Source organism: Sciurus vulgaris, assembly GCF_902686455.1.
Source record: "Sciurus vulgaris genome assembly, chromosome: 4".
NCBI classification, from domain to species: domain Eukaryota; kingdom Metazoa; phylum Chordata; class Mammalia; order Rodentia; family Sciuridae; genus Sciurus; species Sciurus vulgaris.
This window is the reverse complement of record NC_136464.1, coordinates 173,744,409-173,770,962: the sequence shown is the minus strand read 5'-3', so window position 1 is coordinate 173,770,962 and position 26,554 is coordinate 173,744,409. Positions and strand designations below refer to the sequence as shown.

General features: G+C 44.0%; 1 protein-coding gene across 8 annotated transcripts in view; it reads right to left on the bottom strand.

Moving 5' to 3' along the window:
- Nucleotides 1-25,525, bottom strand: part of MBNL2 (muscleblind like splicing regulator 2) — a 150,538-nt gene extending 125,013 nt beyond the window's left edge. For 2 of the 8 annotated variants that reach the window (XM_079137711.1, XM_079137712.1), the window contains exon 1: nt 25,283-25,525. The gene's annotated coding sequence lies outside the window, so the exon portion shown is untranslated. The remainder of the gene's footprint in view (nt 1-25,282) is intronic. The other 6 variants (XM_079137710.1, XM_079137714.1, XM_079137713.1 and 3 more) reach the window with 4 other exon arrangements.
- Between the last annotated feature and the right edge of the window lie 1,029 nt (nt 25,526-26,554).

Sequence of the window (26,554 nt, the reverse complement as noted above, 5' to 3'; positions counted from 1 at the left end):
GGTTGCTGTGAACTATGTTCGCTGGAACATTACAATAGGCATATTGTATCTCATGATCTGTTGTCCAAGCCATGTATCAGAAATGGCCAGTTGTTGAAAAATAATTCCCAAGGTAAGATATAGTTTAATATTTAAACAACTTGATCATAAGTTAAACAATTCCAACTCATGTTAAGTGGGTTGTGGTGGCAGAGGGCCGGCCAACTTCTAAGAAAAGAGATTAAAGAAAAGAATGAATAGCGAGACAATGGCTTGCAAACTGTAGCTTTCTAATAATAGTAAAATTTGCATGACACTTTTCATAGCCTTGGTATAAAAACGTTAAATTATAACAGCTTATTATTGCTTCTAATAATAAAACATAACCTCTATAAAGTTAACCAGTAAGGCACCATAAGTGACAGTTTGCATGTTACATTAAGGCTTTTGCTCCACGTTCTCTCCACCTCCTTTGATTTCATAAGATTTCAGAAGAAAAGGGGGATTGTAAGAAAACAGTTCTCTTAATTTTTATTATTATTATTTACTTTTTGGTGATGCTGGGGATTGAACCCAGGGCCTTGTGCATGCCAGGCAAGCGCTATACCACTGAGTTAGGCCCCTAGCCTGATTTTACTATTACCAACAGCAATGCTGAGCATGGAATCTCTTTGCATGTTTTGAATAGAGATACTGTGCTGCGGTCTCTTGGAGGATCCTTCACACGTATTTTTGGAATGGCTGGCTAAGGTTTGGGGTGAAACAAGAGTCTGTGATATCAGGGACCTATAATCACTGTCTCAGGCTTTAACCAACTCAGCTATTCATAACCACATGCAAGAGCCTCAACTATGACTATGAAATATTATGAAAAGTAAATTGTTATGCAAAGAATAAATAATTACATGTTACCCAGCAGTAATAAATACGGGAAGGAATATTTGCCAAGAAACATAGTTGCAAGTGTAGCATAAAAACACTAAGCCAGAAAGAGGCCCTCTGATGGTAAATTCGTTTAAGGTTAAAACTTATGATAAAGGATTTACCGAATATGCTTTGATTCAGGCTAAATGTTTTCTGGATTTAGGTAAGCCTATTTAGGGTGGCAACATTCACAGTTAGAGTTCTTAATTAGACTGCAAATTCAAATATTAACTGCTTATGAAGCTGTTTAAAATAAAAATAAAGCCATTGACCCAAAATGTGAGTTAAAGTATAGAGTAAGTGACATTGTTAATTAATTCACCATTCTGCTCTTCTTGACTGCTTAATGAATAAACTAAAGGAAACAGCCACAGTTCTAAGCAGTTTTAATAGCAGCAACGCTGTCGCCTTAACAACTGTGACACTTCACCCTGGAACAAGGATGCTGATGCTCCTGGCTGCATCTATCAACAGAGAGGGGAACAGGTCTGAGAGAAATGGAGCCATCTCTAAGAGCAGAGGAAGAACTCCAGTAACGTCAGAGTTAAAATTTAGCAGTCTCAGTCTGAAGGTCTTAGAGCATTGCTCTTGTGTCCTGCTTTTAAAGGGATCAAAGAATCATTCAGAATTTTAAAAATCAAGGTAGTATACCATTTTAAAGGGCGGGGTGGGGGAGAGAAACTTAGTCTGTTCCCTACAGGCTTTTAAATTATCCATACAGCAAGGATTATGATTCTTGTTCCTCTAAGCATCTTGAAAAGAAACAAATAAAGCATATTGCCTTTTAAATGAATCAACTTTTTAAAGAAACATGCTAGGCAATCTTAGAGCTCTTTTCATATCTTAATTAAAAATTTTAATATAATTATTATCACTAATATTATCAGCTGGTATTTACATAGAATTTCATACAGCGAATAAAGGGCTTCTAGCATACATTATCTCCTTAAATTTCAGAGTAGACAATAGGTACTCAACGGATTGCTTTTAAGACTGTCAGTGTGCAGAGTAAGAAAGAATTCCAATTACTAGTTTGATTATTTAGGCCACTTGACACTTTCTTCCCAAGATTACCAGTACTGGTCTCATTGTGACCCCATAAGTGATTCGGATTCATGGTTGCCCCCATGCTATTTACAGAACAGCAATAAGTATATTAAGAAAATCTGCTGGCTTTGTGACAAAGCTGACTGTAACCAGCTCATAAAGCCGATATCTGTGTCCTTCAGCAGGAAGGAAAAAGCCCGTCTGGGGAGCCCGTCCCAGAGTGTGGTTCACTACAATAGATCTCTTTTTCTGTACCGGGTCAAAAATTCAGCAAGAGAAATTAATAAAAAGCCTTCTGAGAGAGAGAGAGAGAGGGAAAGAAAGAGAGGAGAGAGCTTCTACCACCAGCCCCCTTGCCCTCTTCCACTAAAAGGCAGGGCCTGAGAATTCTAGAAACGGGAGTCTATTCACAGTGGTTAACTAAGAGCAGACTTCCTCCAAGTTAGTTCAATTTACATCCTGTATGAAACGGCAGGACAATATTCTGGATTCTTACACACACTGTTGGTTTTATTGTATACTTACAGTCTTTATCTTCCTATAAAATTTCCCCTTTCTAGGTTTTAGATAATTCTCTAACATAAAGAATAGGCATTCTTTTGGAAATAAGAAGGCAAAGTGGTTTGCAATAAATGTTTGAAGCTCAGTAGGCATTCGCCCTGTGTGTGTGTGTGTGTGTGTGTGTGTGTGTGTGTGTACACAAAGAGAAACAATAGTAGCTAACATTCATGGAGGGCTCTTAAAATGCTAAAGTTCTTGAATTCTTATTAGTCGATACAGAAAATGTCACTGCCAGAGTCCTGTTTAAAAGTTGGGACAAGTGACATATGTTTAAATTCTAAACTCTGAGCAGAAATTTCAGTAAATTTTAGAAGCTAATTCCAACTTAAGCTCCACATTGAACCAATCTCATTTTTCTTATCCATAAAATGGAACAACATTCTATATCTCTCAGGCAGCTGGGAACATTACATTAGGAAAAAAAAGTGTTTGAAAGTAAATTTCAAAGTACCTAGAACATGATAAATGCTTCCAAGGCCTCTGTCCATTCTTCTACCTACGCATTGTGTTATTTAACTTCAAGATGGAAAAAAAAAAAAATGGTGGACTTGGTCCTGCATTTCAAATTTATTTTACTGGATAGAAATAAATACTATTCCTTTTAATTCAAAAACTATAATAATAATTACATTTGAAATTTTAAAAAATATTAAAATATTCCCAAAGGCTAATTCCGGGGCAACAGCTCCCTACACACATTTGAGAAAGAAGAGCTGTAAAATAATTTTCCTCAAACTGAGCATAAACAAAAACGTATTTTACAAAGCTACATTTAGTAAATTCAAGTTAATATTCTTCCTTATGGACTAAATGAATTTAAGACAGCTAAATGGCTACCTCTCTTGTAGAACTTTGAACTACTGGATTTTGGAGATAACCAGAAATTTGTTACAGGAACACAGAAATCATTATCATTTTGTAGGGGGTGAGGATGATTTGGGAGAATCCTAATTTTATAATGGTTTAGAAGGTCCTTTGCCAAGGGTAGCCAATGCATGCCATCTGGTCCTCCCAGATTTTGCTACCATGGCAGGCATCACTAATTGATCCCAGTACTTTTTCCCCTGTGAGCCTAGGCTTGGCACCCGAGAATTTCTCAAAACGTTTCCAGGCAGGCAGCCACCACTAACTGATCAGAATTCCCTTCTGAGTTGAAACCACTCTCAGATTAGGCCAAAAGTTTACCTTTGCACTTTATGTGAGGGGCAACGCTTGCTGAATAAATTGACAGTCTTAACATAATTCTAGTGGTAATATTTACCCTACTTATGAGACCAAACTTCTCAGGAGTTTCATTACTGTTCATTTAGATATAAATACTTCTGATACTACTTATACATCCTTCTTATCTCTTCATTAATAAGAGCTTCTTAAGGGTCATTATTGGATAAAATACCCTTGGCCAGTTCAAACTGCTGTATGTCGTTATAATTAATAAAACTGTACATCTTTATGAATAGTCTATAATTCAGGCTCATCAGTAATTAGATTGAAATGAAGTTTTATTATACTTCAATTTCATTTTCTATACTAGTGGGCAAATGGAAGCCTACCCTAGTGCCGATCTGGTGTATCTCTCACCCAGATACGCTTCTGTTTTTATGGGCAGTGTAAAGATGTACCCAGAACTGATTTCTTCAAAACAAGCCCGGTGAAACAAATGTCTGATTCTTTGGCCAGCATGCACCAGCAGCAAAACAAACAGGCCATTATATGTGTGGCAAAGAATGAGATTACAAAGTCAATGAGGGACAAGGCGCATTATCAGTTGGTCTACATTGTAAAACAAAGGTACAAAAGCCCCGTTAATAGATGAAAAAGTCAAAGTTTCATGGTTTTCAGTGAACGTCAATGGTTTGGGGAATCATCCTGCATATAAGTGGACTTGTGGCTACCCCTTCCCATGTTTCTCTTAGCAGGTGACATGTTTTCCTTAGCTTTTCTGATCTTGATCTATTCGGTGGTATATCAGGCCCTGGCCTAGTTTTTCCCTCTGTGTCCTCCAATCAGTTGGTCTCAAGATTACAGCCTGTGTGTATCCAGGACAGCTACAAAAGTCACAATGTTCAAAATGCAAGAAAACATAAATCTGTTGCAGATATTTTATGAGTTTTTTTAAAATTTTCTATTTGGATGAATGGTACGATTTGACATAAGCTAAATGGAGGAATCACTTTGGAAATTTACAAGCATTTCTATGACCTAATCCTGTAAATTGGCCTTTTAATTATGAGGAATTGTGAAACCACCCCTATTCCATGTCATGTGAGATGAACCACTTTTTTATTCAATCATTGTTAGCTGTAGGGGAGGGTAAACTTCTGTCCACACTGTGGGCCGGAATGAGGGCAGGGATGCGTGGAAGACAGAAGAGTAGGGAGAGCCCCCAGGAACACATGCAGAAGTTCTACTCCACCCTGCTTTCCCTGCTGCTCCTGATGAATGGTCACAAAACAAGATCCACACTGAAGAATAAGAACTGCAGCTCCCCAGCCCAACCCATGCTGAATCAAATAGCCTTGTTTCTGCGCATCTGCATTATGATATTTGCTGGCAAATTGAACTGTCAATTCATGTGGTTTTTCCCTTAAAGAGGAAAGAAGAAGTAAGCCAGAAAGAAAACTGTTCAATGCTCAATTGCCTATTAGTTTTAGTTTACAGATGACTTGATAAGCCCCAGAAGCTACTAATTAGAAAGAACATGCTAATTAGGAGGCTGTGAGATTATGACACCCTTCTCCCCTTTCTTGCTGGCTGTCATTCAGTGTAACTTCCAAGGCTCAGTTCAAATGTCCCTTCTTGGAAAATCATTCTCAACCCTGTCCCCGGATCCCTGGCCCCACAGAGCCACTGATGCTCTCCCCGACCACGGTGTCCTCCTCCTCTGTCCTCACCAGCTTGAGGCTGACCTTGTTGCTGCAGTGTCTGGCAAGGACAAGATGATGAGCCAAGTGAGCCCAGGGCCAGGCGAATGCATCTTTGCTGCCCAGACCCAGAATAGCATTGGTACCTGCTGGCTGCTCACTTCAGGCTTGTTGGCTGACTAAATAAAAGAAGGATAAGGGGCTGGGGTTGTGGCTCAGTGGTACAGCGCTTGCCTAGCACATGTTGGGCACTGGGTTAGAGCCTTAGCACCACATAAAAATAAATAAAATAAAGGTATTGTGTCCATCTACAACTAAACAAAATTTAAAAAAATAATTAACTATAAGAAATGTCGGGACCTCCACTGTTTCACTCTCCAGGGTAAACAGAAAATCCATCTACCCAACCACAGTGGAACTTGATCAATTTTCCCTCCTGCATCCACTGTCCACGTCCATCACTAGCCACAGCTGCAGACAGTCATCAGGGGGAAGATCTGGGAGGGTGTGGCTGGGATGGTAACACTGAACCGTGCCAACGCTTGGGGGCGAGGCAGAGTCAGAGGGCAAGATGTCGCCTCCTCTGCAGGAGAGCTTCTCCTCAGCCTCCTCGGCCTGCTTTCATATTTCCTTTCACAGTACCATATTCACAGGTTGATGTCAGTGGAAAATGACTCTCCATCTTACATGCCAGTTACAGTAGCATCCCTACAAGATCCAAGCTTAACTGTACTCAAACTGTCAATCAAGCAACATAAAGGAGGGGAAAAAAATCAAGTCCTGCTCAATCCAAACTTGTTTAAGACTATTAGATGCTCCAAATGCCTCAAACAAGGGCTCCAGGGACACAGGTAATTCCCATTTCTTATTACATGAACTGGGGTACATACTCCTCTTCTGTATCTTAACATCCTTGGGGCTGGGGATATCTCTGTTCCCCATATGGCCCAGGACAGGCACCTGACACCAAGCTGTGCCCTGCAAAAGCCAAAGCTTTTGATGATGACAGGGAACAGGAGTATTGACAGATATTGTCTGATTGAGGGTCTGGGAGTAAAACCCCTCGGAGCCAATCAAAGGGCCTCCTTGGCTGACCTGACCCCCAGCAGGTAGCCTAAAGGGCTCGGCAGAGGAGTGACCCTGAGGAGCACAGGCTGCACTCAGGGGGCTGCTGGACCCTACAAATCTGTAAAGAGTATAAGATATCTGAGCCAAGCGCTTGCTCTCCACTTTTCCCTAAATGCAAATACCCTAAAGTACAAGGAAAAAGATGAAGAACTGCCTTTGGAGTTCCCAAGATACAAAATTTCTGAAAGTCTAGGAATGTTGGTGGATTTGCTAAATTCTTACCCACTGCCTTGCAGCTAAGCCTGGGTTGAGGGAGACACCTCTGGGTTGCGGGCACAGGCCCAGCCTTTCCTCGTAGCTTCAGAGGAGGCATCGGAAGCTTCCTGAATCAGGCAATTTCCTTTCCGAAGAACCCCATGTGTGTACACAATAAGAGCTCATTTCCTTCCATTGGCTTTTGTTTGAGCAGTTTCCTTTGATAAAACATGTATTCCACTCTCCTCCACAGTTATCTAAATCCAGGCACCCTTCAAAATTCAATGCAAAGCCTACTCCAACTGGAGTCACGTCCACGGGCCTAACTTGGAGCAGCCTCTCCCTCCCTCCCACCCTACAGAAAGCCTTGAGTACCAAAGGCCCAATCCAAAAGGGGTCAGTCTCAGGCTGGTCCACTGGATTTGCTGTGTGAGCCTTTGTATGTGCACATCATGTAGACACCTACGCATGCACATGTATGTGGGAAAGTTGTATGCATAAATATAGTTTAACTCTTCAATTTAATTGCTGGCTGCCAATCATTATTATTTTGCTTCCTTTCCACAGCATTCAGGTACTAGACCCAAGATTTTAATCAATATTCTCTGAATGGGGTGGGGGTTGAGCCATTGAAAGATGAGTCACAAAGGATTGGAAGATTCGCAGATACATTTTGATTGAGATTCCTGAGTATCATACATTTTCTTTTTTCTCCCTCCTCTATTTTTGAATTTTTCACTTTTCTATTCTTATTTCTCCCTGTGCGCTGATCAAACAGACTCCAGACCACAGTTCTTTCCTCTTGTTTGTGTGTGACCCAAATCCCATGACCCAGAGCTCCAGCAAACACCTAACTTGTGAAAATATCTCTGCTGCTGATGGTTCTCAGCAGGAGAAAAAGGACAAATGATGGTGAGTGTTCCTCCAGAGGCAAGTGGTCGCCACATCCAGGAAGGAAGGAGGGTCTGGTTCCAGGAAACACCTTGAACCATCCTTGTTTGTTTGCTCTCCTGGTAACAAAGAGGCTGACCTTCCTCAGGGACCCAAGGGTCAGAATGGACTGGCAGACGTCATGGGTGTTTCTTGGTCCCGGAGGAAATTCATTTGTTTGTTCACTTTTTCATTCATTCATTTCCAAAAGTTTAAGATCAGGAGTTTGATCCCAATATGATCCAGTTACCATCTGCTTGAACAACCTAAAAAGAGCCTGAGTGAGGACAGAATCAACTTTATCCGTGCCAAAACAGCTCACGGCATGGCCTACCGTGCAGCCTGTTCAAGTGCTCCACTTTCACACATGCACTATAAGAAACTTTCCAAATGTAGCCAACCCTCCTGTTTTCAAAAGCAACTACATTTCAGTCACCCTAGAAATACTAGGATCCTTTCAGTCTGGGACAACATGCTGCAGTGTCTCATCATTTCTAATGTAAACATTCCCCAAAGTCTAGCATAAAATTATCTTGTAGGATGTAAAGCTTTCTGCATTTTGCTAAAAGAACAATAAGGTCTTTGTGAGTGATGACAAGCCTTCAAGAATTCATAGAAATCCTCACACTGAAGCCCCTGCTGTTTCTGAAACTGCTTAGAGGACCCATAACATTAACTGGAGATTGTTCTCCAATAGTTTCACATTTGCCCCAGAAAATATAACTTAACTATTATGCATTAGTGTTTATTCTGTGCAATACAAAAAGTTCTTAATATAGATGACCTCATTTAACCCTGATCATCACCTGGAGAACCGAGTATTATTATTCCTTGTTTTAAAGACGAGAAAACTTAAGTTCAGATAGATTTTCAAATTTGCCTAAAGTTGTGCAGTTGTGCATCTAGTCTGTAGGAAAGCCAACTCTTCATGATTTATTTATTAATTTTGATTTTTTGAAGTACTGGGAATTGAATCCAAGACCTTGCCCATGCTAGGCAAGTGCACTACTCCTGAGCTACATCCCTAGTCTGGAAAGCCAGAATTTGAGTATGGGTTTTGAATGTCTCTAAACCTGTCTGCCAGGAGGTCTGTAAATAATTTGTGTCTAAATCACTATTATGATCTTACAATAAATAAATTCTTGGGCCCCACCCCAGATGTCCCAAGTCAGAATTTGGGGAGCAGAGGCCAAGAAATCTATCTTTAGTCCAAACTTCCCAAGAGTTTGTGCAGCCAACAAAACCAACTTTTGGAGCAACTGTTAAGAGTTTTTGGAAAGGGTGTGGAAAACCCTTTCTTCTAGTGTTGCAAAATGGGTGAACTGAATGCAATACAGGCAGAAGACCTTGTCCCGTTCCTCCAAATGTCTTTCTGGCCTTGATCATGGGTGTGCTTCTTTTATTTAGTTTTCCAATGGCCCCTCAAGGGCAAAGAAACAGGCCAACCTGTTCAGTGAGATGTGCTGTACATTTGGTGCCATGTAACTTAACCAGAAGCCTCTGTCCTACAGCAATTAAGCAACTGGAACTTATTTGAACTTAGGACACTGTAAATAGCATCCAGTTCATGCATTTCACCCCTGGTCCCCCTTAGACTATCATCTTCATCAGCTGAGCTTCTCTGAAGTTTAAATGAAAAAAAAAAAAAAATACAAACACACACACACACACACACACACACACACACACACACACACACACACATATCCCTGGTTGAAGAGGTTACATGCTTAGCTGCTTTCTCTTCTGTATTAAAGCACAACTTCATAGAAATTTGCACACTCCCAGGGAGAAAATGAATTATTTTTTCATCGTAATGGAAAGTTCTGGCTCTATTTGGGTGGTTGATGGACTATGGATTTCTGTAAGACTCATGCTAATCATCTATATACAAAGACCTGCCTCAATAATAAAACACTCCATCATTCAATTGTTTCCCACGAACATTTACTGAGTACCTACTACTTTCCAGACGTTGGCCCAAGTTTAAAGTCCATGAGGGAGGGTAGCTCCAATAAGGAGACTTAAAATATTCTACATGTAGCATCCACAGGGGTAGATTCTGTTAATTAGGGAAGAGAGTTAGGCTTATGAATGATCTTTTGTTGAAACTCAGTGGAATGAAGCAAAAAGCTAAGGAAAATAATAAGATAACACAAATACAACAAATAACATTGTAGCACTTTAGAAAGCAGCAGCAATGGCTGTATTTAGAGTTAAGCCTGTAATGATGCAAAGCTCGTCTTTAATTAGTAATGGGGATAGAGGCAGTCTACAGCCTCTCCCCACCGCGGTTATTCTGAATGGCACAGAACTCACTGCAAGGCAGGAGGCCTTGGGCGCCTCTCCAGGAAATCCTTCAGTCTTCCACTTGCCACCTTCCCACAAATTTACCTCAGGTTTTCACTTTCCCTGTTATAAGAGAATCGAACCTTTTCCTACAAATTTTCAAACCCCATTTCTCCCCCATGGCTTAAGCCCATCCATTCTCAGTGGGTCCCACGGATCAAAGCTGCACCAGGTGCCATCTGCTAGCCCAGCACACCCTCCCCGCAAACCTAAATGATGTTATCTTAGCCTGTTCATCCCTTCTCACTGCCTTGTCTCCTGTGACTGCCCTAAATATCCCACACTGCCTTCTAAACGGTTTGCTTTCTGCTCTCCAGGACCTGCAGTGGCACCCGTCACTCTTCAGAAAGCGCGCTCCCAGACGTTGGGGTGTCACCTTAGCTTCGGTACATCATGGTTGAAGGTCCAATCCCCACCTTTACTGAAGTTTAGAATCTCGAATTATTGCCCCTTATCACATGGTTGTGAAACCTAATCTAGGACACCATGAATGGCATGGTCTCTTCTCACAGATCGAAGGCTCTGAGAGAGGTCCTGAGGCCAAGACACCTGTTCCAAGGTGCTCGCTCTGAAATGCTGTTCACCTTCGATTTGCCTAGGAAGTCCCCTTTGACGTAAGCTTTTCCATGACTGGATCATCAACCATTTTCTGAATTCCATTTGCTTCCTTAGCGATCCCCACTCCTTCTATGATTTTAGAGATCAGTCCTCTTTGGGTGAATCCCAAACGTCATATCCAGCTCTGCACGCCACAAAGCCTAATGACCTTTATGATCCTCCCTGGTCCTGCTGTGTGTTCTTGTCACTGGTATTTCTGATGTTTCTGTACCTAAGTGTGTGTCTCCAGGTCCTCTCTGGCTGGCTCCCTTTCCCTCCGCCTTGACAAGTCCCACCTATGCTGTCAGTCACTCCCTGCGTAGACGCACCACCTCCCACCTGATCCTCATCACCTCTGCTCCTGCTCCTGTCCTCAGGGCTCACCAGTGGCTGTAGTTCTCAGGTCTACACTGTGCTCACAGACTGAAGTCCTGAAGCATGTCTGACTCTCTCTCAACTGCTCACAAATACCGCATCTGCATCTGCTGCATGCCACGCGAGGTTGGAAATCCACACTGCGGTCTCCAACGGCGATGCACAACTTAGTCCACGCCACGTGCTCCCTTGAGTCACCTCCTCCTCCAAAGAGGCCGTGCAGGTGCATGCATGGCCACACCAAGGCCACATCAAGGCCCACGGCTGGTGCCGTCTTCTGCTGACAGTCTTCTCCACCTCACCTAGATGGCGATAATCTACTCAAAGAACACCCTGTGGCACGGATGACCTTCACCACACCGATGCATCTGTGCATCCCAACTGCCATGCGAGAGTGTTAATTCCATGAGCCAAAGGAAGTGGGGAGGATTAAGTGTGATTTTTCTCCTCTTCCTATACTGCTTATAGGGTAATTTTTTTCTACACATTTTTGTGCAGCCAAGAAAAATTTTCTTAAGTAGAACAGGTCAAGATTAAATGAACAATGGAGACAGCCTCAGTCAGTTGACAACAGGGCCTTCACCATGGGTGGAGTTCTTTTGGTACTTTGTTTCATTAAATCTTCACAAAATTCCAAAGAACTGGACGTGACCATCTAGATTTATGCCAAGTCCACAGGGAGGGGGGAAATGGCCATGCTTCCCACAGGAGCCCAGGACTCCAAGCTGTACTGATAGCCCTTGAGAGTTGGCTTCGTGCCCCCAACCCCCAGCTACCCTTACTTAATTTTGAGATCTGTATCCCTTGACTTCAATGGTCTAACCGGCACCTAGGGCTACACAGCAAGAAAGGCCAGTGGGCCCAGGGCACTGTTCTCTGCACTTCCCACTTCCTGCCTCCACTAATCTTGATTGCCATCTAGGGAAAAAAAAAAAAAACTCCCGAAGCATAACTTTAATTTGAACAGAACAAAAACAGAGAAGAAGCCGGCACTGCATACCTGGAATCCCAGTGGTTTGGTGGAAAGCTGAGACAGGAGGATTGTGAGTTCAAAGCCAGCCTCAGCAACTTAGCAAGACTCTGTCTCTAAATAAAATATTAAAGAGGTTGAGGGTATGACTCAGTGGTAAAGCATCCCTGGGCTCAATCCCTGGCATCAAAAAAAAAAAAAAAAAAAAAAAAAAAAAAAAACCCAGAAGAAAGGGGATATTTCTTGCAGGATGGTAAAGTGATTATTGTTGTAATTGTCATGGTTACTATCATTGTCATTCTTATCTAGCATTGATGACCTCCTTTCAAGTTTCAAGTCTGAAGCATTACCATCCTATTGGCCCAGGATAGGATGACAAGTGGCTCTGGTTATTACTGGGATCACTGATGTTTGGTCCCTGAGAGACCCACCACTGGCCACCCACAGGGTAAGAAGAAAAGTGAGGGGGAGGGTAAGCGGGGGAGGGTGGGTACAGGAGCACCTTCCCACCGGCTCTCCTTCACCTTACACTGGGCAGTGCCAGGCAGCCAGCCTTATCTTTGAAACCTTTTATTCAAGACAGAAAAGAACACAGATCCTAAGTGTCCAGCTCTGGATCTTCACAAAGTGAACAAACACATCAGTGTGACCCACACCCCGCTTAAGAAGTAAAATCCCCACAGGGCCCAGGAGCTCCCTGGGGTCCTACAGACCTGCCCTTCCCCAAGGTGACCAGGCTCCTGTAGACTCCCCTGTGTCTGCACTGGGTGGCACGTGTCTCCTCAGAGAACTTTGCTGGCAGCAACTGCCATTTCAAAGCAGAGGGAGAAAGTGTGTGTGAGGGAGTAATTTTGTGTGTAGGAGAAAAAGTGCTTCTAATTTTCGGTCCTGAAAATGTGAGGGGGGGACAAAGGACCACATGACGGGGGACAAATCCGTCAGGCCCAGCCCTGCTTTCCTGAGCGTCTGGAAGGGTTCCAGTAGCAGGCCTTTCTGCGAAGGAGAGAAACAGAATGGCCTCCCTACCTTCCAGGCCTGGGCCGGGCAGGGCAGCTCCTGTGTCTGTGACGTACAACTATGTGGCTAGGCCAACGCTCATTATTTAACAGCAACATGCTCCTAGGAGCCTAATACACTGAACAATTGAACATATGTTTTTGATTTTGTTTTTTGTTTTTTGTTTTTTTGAGCCAGTGAGTGAGATGGAGTGTCACAGACCCAACTCCAGGACTTGTGGGGTTCTGCCAAACTGTAATGGGAAACTAACTCCTGTGCTGATGTCCCTTGCCTCAGCAGCTTTGGGGCCCAGGCAGGCAGGGGCCACAGAGGGCCATCTCTGAAATGCAGCTCCAGGGGCCGCTCAGATGCGGGCTCCATGCTGTCGGCTTGGTGAAGCACCAGGCCGCGCTGATGCTTTTCCTGCTAATTTATCAAACTGGAAGGAAGAGATCAGAACATCAAATAAAACTCCACAGCTGCAGAATAAGTAACTCAAGACCCAGCACGTATCTGGCCGAGGGAGCTCATGCCCAGGCCCAGCCCAGTATTACACAGTGTTAAACAGCAGCCATCTCCAGAGCTACATGCTGGGCTCCTGGTTGTCAGTCTTTCCAGAAACTGTCACTCCCAGTGACTTTTTCTGATCCATTATTTAGTGTGTTCTGGGTTTCACACCATAAATTTCACCCTGAGATGGGGAATTCATGCTCTTTAGGGGGTAGCTGGAAAATGGGCAGTAAATGCAAGCTTTCAGTATGGTAGAGCATGGTGGGGTTAATAGGACATTAATAAAACTCATGGTGGGGGCAGAGTGTAGGATAGAGTAGGGGCCCAGGGATCTTTCTGTTAAATATTGACCTGAAGATTTTTCTACGAAACATTGGAAAGTTTGTCTCAATGTAAGCCCAAGAGTCTGGGGCAGGTTCCTGTCTTCTCTAGATGAAACCTGGCCACCATGGGGAGGCGATGGCTCAGCGCCCTCCTACCATCCCTGTCTGGTCAGGGTGCCCAGTGGGCCTGGTGGAACTGAGGGGAGAAATCCTTCCTGGTCTCTCTGCCTCCAAGTAAGGCAGCAGGTTGATGTGGTCAGCCGTTGACTGGAGCTGGGATTAATTAGTCCCTTCAGTGACCTTGGCACTTACCAAGGGTGGGGTGCATCTCTAAGCTGCTGGAGACTCGGTGCTGAGAGTCACAGAGGAACTCAGGAGGGCTGAGGGCTGCTGCCAATATGATCACTGTTTAGCTGAGCAGAAAAACTCAAACAACAAAAGGAAACCCAAACCATGCACTTTATCTCTGAAAACTGCGTTAGTGTATTGTTCAAATGATGTGAAGATGTGACTCTATGTTCATCTAAATCTCTGTCTGTCCATCTATCATCCTTGGTGTAATTTTGCAAGCCATTGTCTAACATCTCGGCAGGTATTTCAGAGATGGCAATAGGCTACGGTTGGGACAGAAGATAATTTTAAAGCATTCCTTGCAGTGTGGAAGATGTCTGTTCCTCCAACCTGCACCTTCATCTGTGGACTTTTCCCACTGTGCTCAGGCCTGAGTAGGGCTGAGGGAAAAATGGAGAACCCCACCCCTTTCTCCATCGTTGTTGGTTCTGTGTTCAAAATGGGTCAACAATGGGCCAAACCTGCTGGAAAAGTCGAGTATCTTGGTATCCCTAAATAAGTGTCTTATACCCTGAATAAGGAGGCGCCATATTGGTCCGGTTAGACGAAGCCTGACTTCCTTAAAAATGTGAAGGGCCTAACCTGCTAAGAAGACATCTGACCTGCTTCCAGAGCCCCAGAGGAGGCTGAGGATGAGGGTGAGCAGGAGTCACACTTCATTCCGGCATGAGAAATAACTTCCAATCACGTTATGGCTTGTACACATTGTGGGGTTGTGTCTATCCGGTTGCTAGGGGAAGACACCCAGTGGCCAGAAACACTTGGTCAGGGTTATGGTAGAGGGCAGGCATGAATTGCTCTGGATAATCTCTGCCTCTCTACTTGGGATTTCTTCCTGATTTTCATCTGTGTAGTGTGCCAAGTTCTTCCATCAATTTTAATACATTTTCCCACAGCAAACTCCCATTCCTGGTCCCTGAGTGCCCTGAGCAACCAGGTGGCAACTGGAGTAGCAAGTCAGGAGGGTAAAGAGTTAAAGAGACCAAAGCTCTCCCAGCCCCAGGGGCAGCTAGTCCCTTTGATCCTGCCTCTTAATTGCAGCCTAGTAGCACCGGGAACTTAAAAGAAAAGAAACAGGGAAACTCTAGAGATAGGGTTTGTTTTGTTTCCTGAGGGGATGGTCTTTGTGGTGGCTGGCAGGAAGTTGATACTCTTGGGCTCAAATGATGGGTTTCCTAAGGGGGAAATCAATCATGACTTCTTCCCGCCAAGAGTCAGGCATGGAGAGAACCTGGAAATGAGGGGCATCTCCCTGTGCCACTCAGCTGAAGGTCATCTGTCCTAACATCTACTGGGGATGGGAGGAAGAACAAAAGAGAAGAAGGAAGACCATAGGTTAGGGAGGCGCAGGAGAAGGCAGCGGGGAGAGAATCACGGGAGGCAGACAGCCTGAGCAGTCAGGGAGGGACGAGCATCTCAGGGCGGGGAGAGTGGGATGTCATCGGAACAGGAATGCAGGGGAAGGGAAGCTGGAATGGAAAGGAGGGATTGCTAAGAGATCTCTCAAAGGGTGGCCAAGTCTTGCTGTTGACAATGAGCTTTTACCTACGGTATCTATTTCAGTTGTTTATATAAACTGACACTCATCAGGTCCTTTAAGTTTCATTCAGGGTGTGCGCTTGCACACACATGAGATTCAAAAGTAATGAAAAGGCCAACTCATCACATCCAATAATGGAGACAATGGCCTCGCCACCCCCAGAGATGTACCAAGTCCCTTTGTGAGAGAGACTCCTAGCTAAAACTGAACGCCTGCTGGTGCAGCATGCCAGGAGTCGTTGTTTGTTTTCTGTTTAACTCTTCAGTGAGTTCTGCCAACAGTTTGTGTCTGCAGAAGTTTTCCTAGAGCAACCCCCCAACCCCCTTCCCCAACCCCCTTGTGTTGCAACTAGTGAACAGAGGCAGGGTGTTTGGAGTCTACCGACGTGGGTTTCACCCTGTTCTGTGACTGGTTCGTGTGTGAACTTCACTCAGTCTCTGAGCTTCATTTTGTTCATGAAAAGTTTTAATTGAATTGATGTCCACAAAGCTCTGAGCAGAAGAGGGCTTGCCATATAGTAGACGCTCAATAAACTCAATAAACATTTGCTCCGTTTCATTCCTAAAAGGTTATTGGCAAATTAAAAATGCATAAAAACACCAGCCATCTGTGTGCGGACTAAATGGGCATCTGGGCAGAGAAGACTTCCTCCAAATCAGTTTAGCTCAACTCCTGGTTCTACGTAAGAGGGGCCACATGTGGGACACACAGAAATAGGAAGCACCCTAGAAGATGCAGCATAAGGAATAAGACATAAGGAGGTATGTCTTTAACCCGGCCTGGACCTGCTTGCTGAGGCTACATTAGACGGCTCTCTCTTCTAAAAATGTCTTCATTTTTACTGCAAGACTTCAAATCTAGCATGTTTAAACAAATGCAATGTTAATGGTTTTTGTATCTTCATATTTTTTGGAGAGAATGAGGAGGGAAGAGCATTACCTACATCTTAAGGGAATGAATGGGTTGTCAGTTCCCAGAAGTAATGCACGGGGAGGGGGGTTGTAAGGACTGAAACAGACACATCAGACTTTCCAGCTCCGGTTCTGCCCTACATCTAGAAAAAAGGGAATTTAAGGCTGATTTCCAATTATTTCTTAGGGAGAAAAAGTCTCTGGAGCAGATGTGTAAACACACCAGTCCTCCCTGGTGGTGGGAACAAAAGCCAGGGGGAATGGGAGAGTCTGCATCCAGAGAGACAAGAGACAGCTCCCAGTGACATCCACACACTGGTTGTGTGTGGCTACAGAGCTGCTTCTCACCTTCACCCTAGCAATCTTGGTGAAGCCTGGTGGCTCTGGCAGTCCAGCCTCAGCTCTGTGCTGAGACTGAGCAGCCTGGAGAGGCCTTCTGGCGCTGGCCTCCAGCCCTCCAGAGCGCTCCCCACTGAAGCCACCCAGAACCAGCGCCTGTTGCCACTCACATTTATGCAAAGCAGCCACCGTAGGCTACAGCCTCCCCAGGAGCGGCATCTTCCTCCTCTGGGAGCTTGTTAGAAAAGTAGAACTGACCCCACCCCAGACCTACTGAATCGGAATCTACATTTTTAATAAGCTCCCCAGGTGATTCGCAGGCCCAGGAGGTCTGTCAAGTGCTGCTCTGGGTTAGGAGTTGGAAGCCTCTGGCACAAGGGCATCCACCATTTGCATACTTCCAAGTACTTTCTCATCCTGAAAGTCTGTGTCCTTCGGCACAGTCCTAATGTCTGGCTTCGACTGAGATCCTCTAGATCCAGGAAGAATGAATCCCCAGGGTCATGGAGAACACCATAAGTGGTGTCCAGTGATACTTCCAACCACTCTGCAATGATTATCTTAACCAGTAATATCCCCAAAATTCATATTTTAAAAGGTAGTTATTAACAAGTCTACTTTTTTTAAAAAAAGAGTCACCATACATATACATACATGAAAAATCCAGCTATAGAGTGTTCCCTCATCCACTCAATAGTATGCAGTTCTAAACGTGACACTGAACCAGTAAGCACCTCCAGGAGGACCCGGGCCAGGGAGGCACGCCAGAGAGGGTAAAACGTGCAGCAGGAAAGTCGATGCAGAAGGCTCCGCTGTTTTCCCATGAAATCACGGGACAGTACTATGGTGCTTTATAGTGTCACTTAGTGTTTTAGACATTTTTGGTCTCTTGTGGGTATGCATTTTCACGATTTATTAGCTTTTAGTTTCTTCCAGGCCACTGGCTGCCTTCCGCAAGTCTCATTCTTGGTCATCTGCCTGTCTCTCTATGTTTATGCTCCTTTTTTCCACAGCTTCAACTATGGCTTCAGCACAGTTGTGTCTCAGGCACACCCTGGAAGCATGGGTTCTAGGCTGGTCTCCATTCACACCCTGTCAAATGTCTATGAGATATCTCCACTCAGGTGTCCCATCATTAGCTAACAACACCATGCCCCAAACCAAAGGCTCCCCATCTCCCTTCCTCTCCTATCCTGTCCCCATTGATTGATGGGTCCCTTTGATCTCCCTACATGCATTTCGGTCATGGTACCATCGATATTGCTCCTGAGAGAAAGTGTGAGGTCATTTTGGCTGTTGCTAGTTTTCACTAGCTTCTCTCAGGTTCCTCGCAAGGTGCCTTCTGGATCTGCCCTTTCTCCTCCATTCTCACACCCAGGTTCATCCACTTTCTTCCCACATTATTCCCAGAATATCACAAATTCTTTCTGACTAGTGGCATCACTCACTATGAAAGTTCTAACCTCTGACCCTATCTTACAAGTCCCAGTTGGATCTTTATAAAGCATTAGACTTGTCTTACAGGTGATGAGCTATTGGCATGGCCATTCAGTTCTTCCTTATGCCAATTCCAGGCCTCCATCCAACCTTTTCTCCCGCTCCCCCAACCCCCAACACTTCATTCCTATTCTCTAAAGTCAGGTTTCCCTGCTGGCATCATGCCATCCCTCCTTCCTGAGACTTTGACCCCTGGCCTCTCCAAACATTTGACTGTACTTCCTTATCAGAAAAATATCTTTAGCAGAAACAATCATCATAAGGATAGTGACTTATTTATAAATGGTATGACTGCATGACAAAACTAACATGTACCATACATTTCTCATATATGAAAAGTGACTTTTTAAAAGGATAAGCTAAATAATATACAAGATGTAAGTTCAACTGTTTCCGTATCCAATGCATAATCTTGCCCCGGGCCTGTGGTGTAGACATTCCACATTAGAAACTAGGAGCTAGACAAAATATATCCACTCAGGCCAGAGGAAGTAGCTCTTCTTTCATGAAACCTTATCTGCTACTCTAAATGGAGTTCTCCTTTCCTGAGCTCTCCAAACATTAAAATGACACGTACTAAATCATTTATATAATATATGCTTCACTGATACTTTTAGTTTGATTAATTGAAGCTTGCATTTAGGATGCCAAAAATTTATAGATTTTTAGAATAATTCAATCTCTTAATTAAAAACATTACTGTCTTCCCAAAATTGCTTGGGTTGGGCTCCATTCAACTGCACAACATGCATTACAAGAAGACTCCACATCTGACAACAGTGTCATTTCATTTATCTCATTAAGTATCGTATGCATAGATGGATCCCCATGGGTTGGGGAACTAACAACTTTTCCACTTTTTGGCTAATAAAACTTTCAGCGTATTGCTTAACCTCACTCAAATTCAGTTCTCATTTAATTTATCAGGCTGGGTAAAGGGAGCATCATATGACCTTTAAAAGAGGCAATAAGCACAAATATGGAAATGACATATACACATGTCAGATGTTACCCTCACGTTACACCGTCAGCTACACTAAGTACATCTGAGACTTCTAAAATGACTGCTCTCCTATCTCTACTTTGAGCTTTTCTTTCTTTCTGCAAATGGATTATTTTATTTTCTCAATTCGATCTGCTTAGATAGTGCCACAGTGCTGCCTACCTGTAGGGCTTGAGGGTCTCAGGGGCCTGAGTTTAAGCAGTGGCTCAGCCAGGCATTAGCTGTGGGGTCGTGTGTGTGTTCCTGAGTCTTTCAGAGCTCTCTTCCAGTGGTCCCCTGGGAGTAGCATTAATTTTATGGGCTCTCCGGCTCTTCTTAGGTTCTGATCACATGTGTCCGTAAAGCACCTTGCTCAGAATACAAGCCCCCAAATATGAACTTCTTCCCCACCTTTCATCAGGCATAAGAGAACTCAATGAGATGTTCTCATGAAAAAATGGAATACTCTGAATTTTGATTTCCTTGTTGACTTTGCTTTCTCCCAGGCCTGCAGGCCAGTTACAACACTAGGGAATTGCATTTTCTAGAAACATCTGTCTGTTGTTTGACTCAGTTGGGAGACAGAGCAAACACAGGTTTCGTCCCCGGGTGCCTGGGGTGCAAAGCCTGAGCTGGGCAATCAACACCATTCTTGCTTTGCCTTGGCCTCTAGCTGCCTGTGGTCCCCAAGTCTAGTCTAAATGCACATGCTATCCAGGGAAGCATCTGGGGACAGGAGCTGGACAGAGGTCCTGTGAGATGCTTCACATCACTAAGTTTTTCTTGTGCTTCAAAATTCAAGCACTGAAAAAAATACCAATGAATAAAAGTTTTTAAAATCTGGTTTATAAAAGTTTTTAAAATGTAGTTTATAACTCATCTCCTAGAGGAGCTTTACCTAGCAGGCCCTTGCCAGAGTGCCCTAATTCTAGGCTCCCCCTTTTCAACTCTCCATTTGAACTGTTAATAGAGATAATGCCAGCGAAAGCCTTTCAAAGTTTAAGTAGCTACACATGTTAATTACCCTTTGAAGACAGCTGTGTGCCTAACTGCTCTTACCTTGTCTGTAAGCCTCTCCTTTCTGGCTGCTGTGGACTGCACCCTGCTAGGACCAGACCAGCAGCACTTTCAGTGGGCCTCCTCTCCTCCGTTCCTCCCAGGTGGCTCGCCACCCCCAGACCTCTGCCAGGACAACCAGCTTGCCTGGAGCCTGCTCCCCGACTGCCAGGACCCAGGGCTGAGAAGACTTCTGGAAGCATGGCTAGTCCTCAGTCTTCCCCTCACTGGGTCCCTTAACCATGTAGTTTGTCTTTGCCCAAAAAATGGATGTTAATTCGGATGTTAGGGGAACCATCCTCCCCACCCCCACCCCCAGCAAACACAAAAACAAAAACAAACGAAAGAAAGAAAACGGCTCCCAGACCCAGCACAACAAAACAACTAGGGTGTTTAAACAGGGAAACCAATTTTTAAAATGAACTCTACTTTTAGGGAAAAAAGGGGAAGTAGAACCCTCCAGGGTCAGGTATCAGATTTCCTTGCTGGAGATGGGGACTGGGGACGGTTAGCTAATTGCATCAGGGGCTTCAGGGGGCACCCTGTGGCTCAGAAGTGGGAGAGGGTCTAAGATTTCCTTTTGTCTCTGGGCTGATGTTTGAGGCTTTACAAATGATGTGCCTATGGTCCCCAGTTACTTCAGGGCTCAGCGACTGCTCTCGAGCCTTCTATTTTGGATTGTTTGAGCATTCTTACATGCCTACTGCTCATCTCATATCTTTATATGTTATTTAAACAGCACTTATGCAGACAAATATAACAGCTGAAGAAAGTGCTCACCCATAGCTATGGAAAACTCAAGATTCTTCTTGTTCTTCCCCCAAACACCAACACCTCAAATCAATGTCTAATGAAATCAACAATGCTAATGTCATGTTAGCCAATAACAATATTATTCAAGTCTCTGAAAGTTACAATTTCATACCATGCATTTTAGTGCACACACTAAGGCGGGTGGTGGGTAACCAGCTTGGTTTTCTAAATGCATAGCAAGAGCCCAGGAGCCCAAGAGGTGTTTAACAAACACTTGTTGACTGATTGATGGAATATGCTGATGGGGGATGTCTTAGAACAATGCATTCTTTGTCAAAACACTAAGGTGCATTGTTGAGTCCGATTTTATTACCGAGCGTTTTTGCCATATTGAGGGGGTATGCTGCCAGAAAACTTATCCACCACCCTCAGAGCTCAGGTTCACAAAGAACCCCTAGGGCCTTACCTTTCACACCTGTTTTCCTGCTCAGCAACGGAGGTGGGGCTAGTCTCTATGAACAATGCTGTGCAGCTGGAGGCAGCTATGTGTCACTTTGACTCCTGATTATGACTACACCACAGCTGCAATGAACAGTTTGTGCACTTTTTCAAGAAGAAAAACAAAAACCGAGTTGAGTAAAAAGATAGAGGAAGAAAAAATACTATTGTAAATGCTTCACAAAGCTGGGCTAACTCTTCCTGCTCCATTCTTCCAAGACATTCTCCTGAATCACGAAATATCAAGTTGCTCGCACTACACAGCAGTGCGTGTCCATGTCCATCCAACTCAGACGATCATTCTAGAAGGGATGCCTGGGCTCCTAACCCTTCAGTTCTCTTTGCAGTCTCTTCCCTTCTCTCCCTGCTGGGGCTTTAGGCTGACCCTGGGGCAGGTTTTGTGAAAAGGGGAAAATGTCCTCTCACCCTTTTTCATGCTCACCTGGCCTGACTTGATTGACAGTTTTCTTCAGGTGAGATCATGCCTCTCTACTTTCCCTTAACACCCTTCTCTTCCACTGCCCACCTGCTTCCCTGATGCCAGATTTCTCTGCGTGATGTGACATTGGTAAACCTTCATGAGGCAGCCAGTTTTGATGGGCAGCTCTGCCTGAAGATGTTAAAGGGCCCCAATTGTTTTTAGCAACCAGCATGTCTTGAAGTTAAATCTGAATCTTTGCCTTCTGCGATGCCTCCCATCTACTCCTATGTTGAGGCTGTTTTGCTCTTTTGGAAAACGTAAACAAATCTTTATGTCTTTCTTCCCATCCTTTTCTTGTTACCAATAGGAAAGTGCAGGAAGCAAGGAAGAGGAAAAAAACAAAACAAAACAAACAAACCACATTCAAGATTGACCCTACTGCTTCTACTATGAGGAGTTCTCTTAAGCATGATATCTAAAGATCCTTTTCTCCCTATTCTTGCTTGGAATCTTGAGTACCTGATCTTGAATTTCTATGGCGCTCCCCAAGCGCGGGACTGGCTGGTGGCCATGTGATATTGATTTGTTTTCACCATAGCAACAGCAAATTAAAACAACGAGCAGAAAGAAGGCAGGCTGTTAAGCAATAAAGCTACATGACCAGTATATTTCACAAGCACATTTTTCTCCCTTCCTCTTGTTTTCTTTTTATTCACTCCACTTTCACAAATTTAATACAAAAGTCAGAGTAAAAATAGCACAAGAGGCTTGGGGCGCTCTGAGGCCCATCACTGGAAGAGTCTGGCGAGCTCGGTTTCTGGTATGCTAGACTAGATCAATGGAGAAAATGTAAACAGCACTGCTCTGATTTCCTTGGAAATTTTATTTGTGGGTCTCAGGATAAATATCGATAGAATATTTACAGGAGCAGAGAGTGAAGAGCTGTATACATGCCTGTGTTAATACCCCAAGGCATTGCTGACGGTTTCTTACCACCAAGGTTTCATCCCTCGGCACTTTAAATAGCTCATTGTACCAAGAGAAAAACAACTTTCAATTGATACAAGGTCAAGGTCTCCTAAAGTGCTAGAATCATGAAAGTACAGCAAGAATTATCCAATTCTGTTATGAGACAGAAATATTGAGGGAGGCACTTGCTTCAGGCTACGTAAGTAGTGAGGAGGACACAAACTAGCAGAGGGAACTCCGGCAAACTCCAGCGTGTTCTAAGCAAAATCACTTCTCACGAGGCTTCTGAATAAACACTAACCTCCCTCCTGATCTCCACAACCCGGGTGGCACCTGTGACAGGGGGTTACCAGTCGGTAGTATTGTTCTTTCCTTCCTTCCTTTGGGCCATCTGCCCAAGGACATGGCACTTTACCTATAAAAAGCAGCTGTCCTCCAACATCACAACCAGCCTTGAACCTGGGGGCATAACCTGTGTCCTAGATCATGGCTGCAGGGGACCTGGCACTCACCCCCACCCCAGGGGGACCGTCCACACAGGTGGCACTGCTGGCCTGCACCAAGGGGAAGTTAGGCCAGAAAAAGAGCTGAGCCGGGGCTCCCCACCGCTTTTCACCAGCTAAGCCAGAACCCTGCAGAAAACCTGTGCTGACCAGCAGGTAGGAGACGATGCCCTAGTTACAAGGGGGATGGGCTTGGGGTGTGCAGAGGACAGGCCGAAACGCAGAGCCATAACTCAGGTCCTGCCGACTGGGAGTAGAATGTTCCTGGCCAGGACATGGAGAAATATTCCTCTCCACGAGCTCGAATAAAAGAACACACAGCAGAAATAGTTGGGGGATGACGTCAGAAGTTCTGGGCTAGTGTCCTGCACTTCTCCTTGAAAGTAAAAACGGTGGGTCTAGAAGAATCTACGTGGCATTGCCGTTATTTAAATGAGCACTGCCGCCCCTCCAGAGGAGAGCTCAAGAAACTTCCTCTTACGTAAAGATTATACCATGCCCCCAGCCTGATTTTTTTTTTTACCTTATTGTCCACAAATGCACACATTTCCCAATTAACAAACATCTTTCCACTTAACCTTTGTGTATTAAAGAGACAGTAACGCTCTTGAACAAGATTCATGGTGCTCAGGCAAGTCAATTTTTTTTTTTTCTTCTTCGCTCCAGTGCTTGCTAACTATTCTAAAAATGTTACACATTTATTGTAAACACATGCTTCCGAGGCCTAACAAAAAGGCACAGTTTCCCCATGCCTGGCAGAAATTTTAAACGGAAAAGGGCAGAAAGAATTCTTTAACAAATATATCCTTTCCTTCTCCTGAGCCAAGTGTGTTAAAAATAAATCTTCTCCATCATTTCTCACCGCTGCTTCTCGGCAAGAAAGTTGATATGGTTCGGCACAGTGAAAACACGGCTTTAAAAGCTAGCCTGCTCTCATTAAATTATTCTGCTGGCTGTGTGTTCTCATTAAAAATGCATACAGATCAGATAATTGCAGTAAGCATTATTAACCCAGCTTTACTTTTGAATATAATGGTTCCACTTTTAAGCTGGAAACAAAGGCTCAGACATGCCAGGAAAAGAAATGTAAACACTGAACTACAGTATCGAAAACTTGCCAGAAAGCTACCTCTTGCTAGGTTGTTAGAAATGTGCCTTTGAAACTCGATTAAAGCTCAGCATTGTAGAGCGAGGGAGGTCCCTCATTTCCAATAAATAGACATATTTTCAGCTCAAACATTCAATCGCTGATTATTGACCATGAAGTTTTTTTTTTTTTGTTTGTTTGTTTTTTCTTTTTTCCTCCTTCATTCCTAATTGCAAGTCTGTTTTCCAGTAAGAAGACCAATGTGAACTTTATCTATGCCGGAGCTATACTATACGAGCAAAGAAAAATTTTTATAAGAAGAAAATAAGATTGCTCCCAAGATTGTAAATGGTTTTAAAAATAAGCATACGTGGATCTATTCTTTGGATCAAAACTCGGTTTGATGCCTCACTCCGAACAGGCGGCATAGATTCAAGCTTTGCCATTTCTTTTTCTCAAATCAAAATGTTACGTAAAACTCCAGGGTTCCCTGCAAGTATCACATTTGAATTAGTGGAATCCGGTCTCCCTGGCTTCCCGAAGCAACACACATGGAATGCAGCATACTGCAGCAAACTCTTTAAACATTCAAAAAAAAAAAAAAAAAAAATGGGGGGGTTCTCCTACCTTGTTTAGCTCTGCTTGTCCTTCCCATGTACAGTAACCCCAGGAACATCTGGCAGAATCGAGTGGCCGAGGCTTCTCCACTGCATCATGAGGGAGAAATTTCCATGCAAATGGTTCTCATTCCGTGTTTATTGTACTCTGAAAGCCGTCTGCCGTATCTGGAAAATTTTACCTTTAGATGATGAAGCAAAGACAGTCTAAACTCTGTTGCTGTAAGCTGCGGCCCTTCCTTCCGACAAACCCCGCCCACCGCGGCCGGCCAATCCGCAGCCAGCTCGTCAGCCCTCCTGGTCTGAAACTGGCCCTAATAGGATGACTGACACAGCAACACAGCACTTGCAGCGTCTGAAAACAGTGCATCCATACTGATGAAAGAGGAATTTCCCTCTCCGAAGAAAGCAATCATAGCACCAAGACAAAGTGGCACATAATTGGCAGAGCAGGAAGAGGGGTAGCTCAGGAAAACACGCTTGCAGACAGCCAGCCCGAAGCTTGCAGCTGCACCGTAATACTTTGGGAAACGCGAAACTCCGCAGATTCCAAAGAAATCCAGGTTGTACCTGGAACTGAAGTCGTTACAGCATTGACAAAGCGTGTGTGTGTGTGTGTGTGTGTGTGTGTGTGTGTGTGTGTGTGTGTGTATTTTTTTTTTTAAGAAAAACAATTCAATATCTGCATGGAAAGTAATACCTTATGGAACGTTTACGTAGGGTTTCCAGGATTGAAGGAGAGTGTGCTAGCCCAAGCACAGATTCAAAAATCATAACATGCTTGTAGCCCTAGCACACAGTTTTCCTGTACAATATCTGTTATTGCAGTGGTTAATTACTGTAGCCCATATATCTTTCATCTAAGTTTTCAGACCGCTGGGGACTTCAATTAGGGAATGCTGAACAATAAAATTGATATCTACACATTACACTTTTGTGCTCCTGGCAGGTACCCAGGAGAGAATTAGGTGTGCCTTAACCGTCTTAGGCGGCGGTTGATGAACACTGTGCACTGCCCCACAGGAAGCCAGGATTACAGGAAGGTATGTACTGCTGACTACACATGGCCTGTGATTCAATGGGCACCCCCAGGTGTCTGGTCATTAAAGATGCTCCAGGAGGTGCTGGGGTCTCTGAGATAAAGTAAGAAAAGAGAAACAGAAGGGTTAGTTGGGGTTATTTATTTATTTTTTCCAGTCAACAGCATTTCTGCATGCTTTGAAAACAAAAACAAAAACATATGGCATTTAGAAAACACAATAAGCACACATTTCCTTCCACT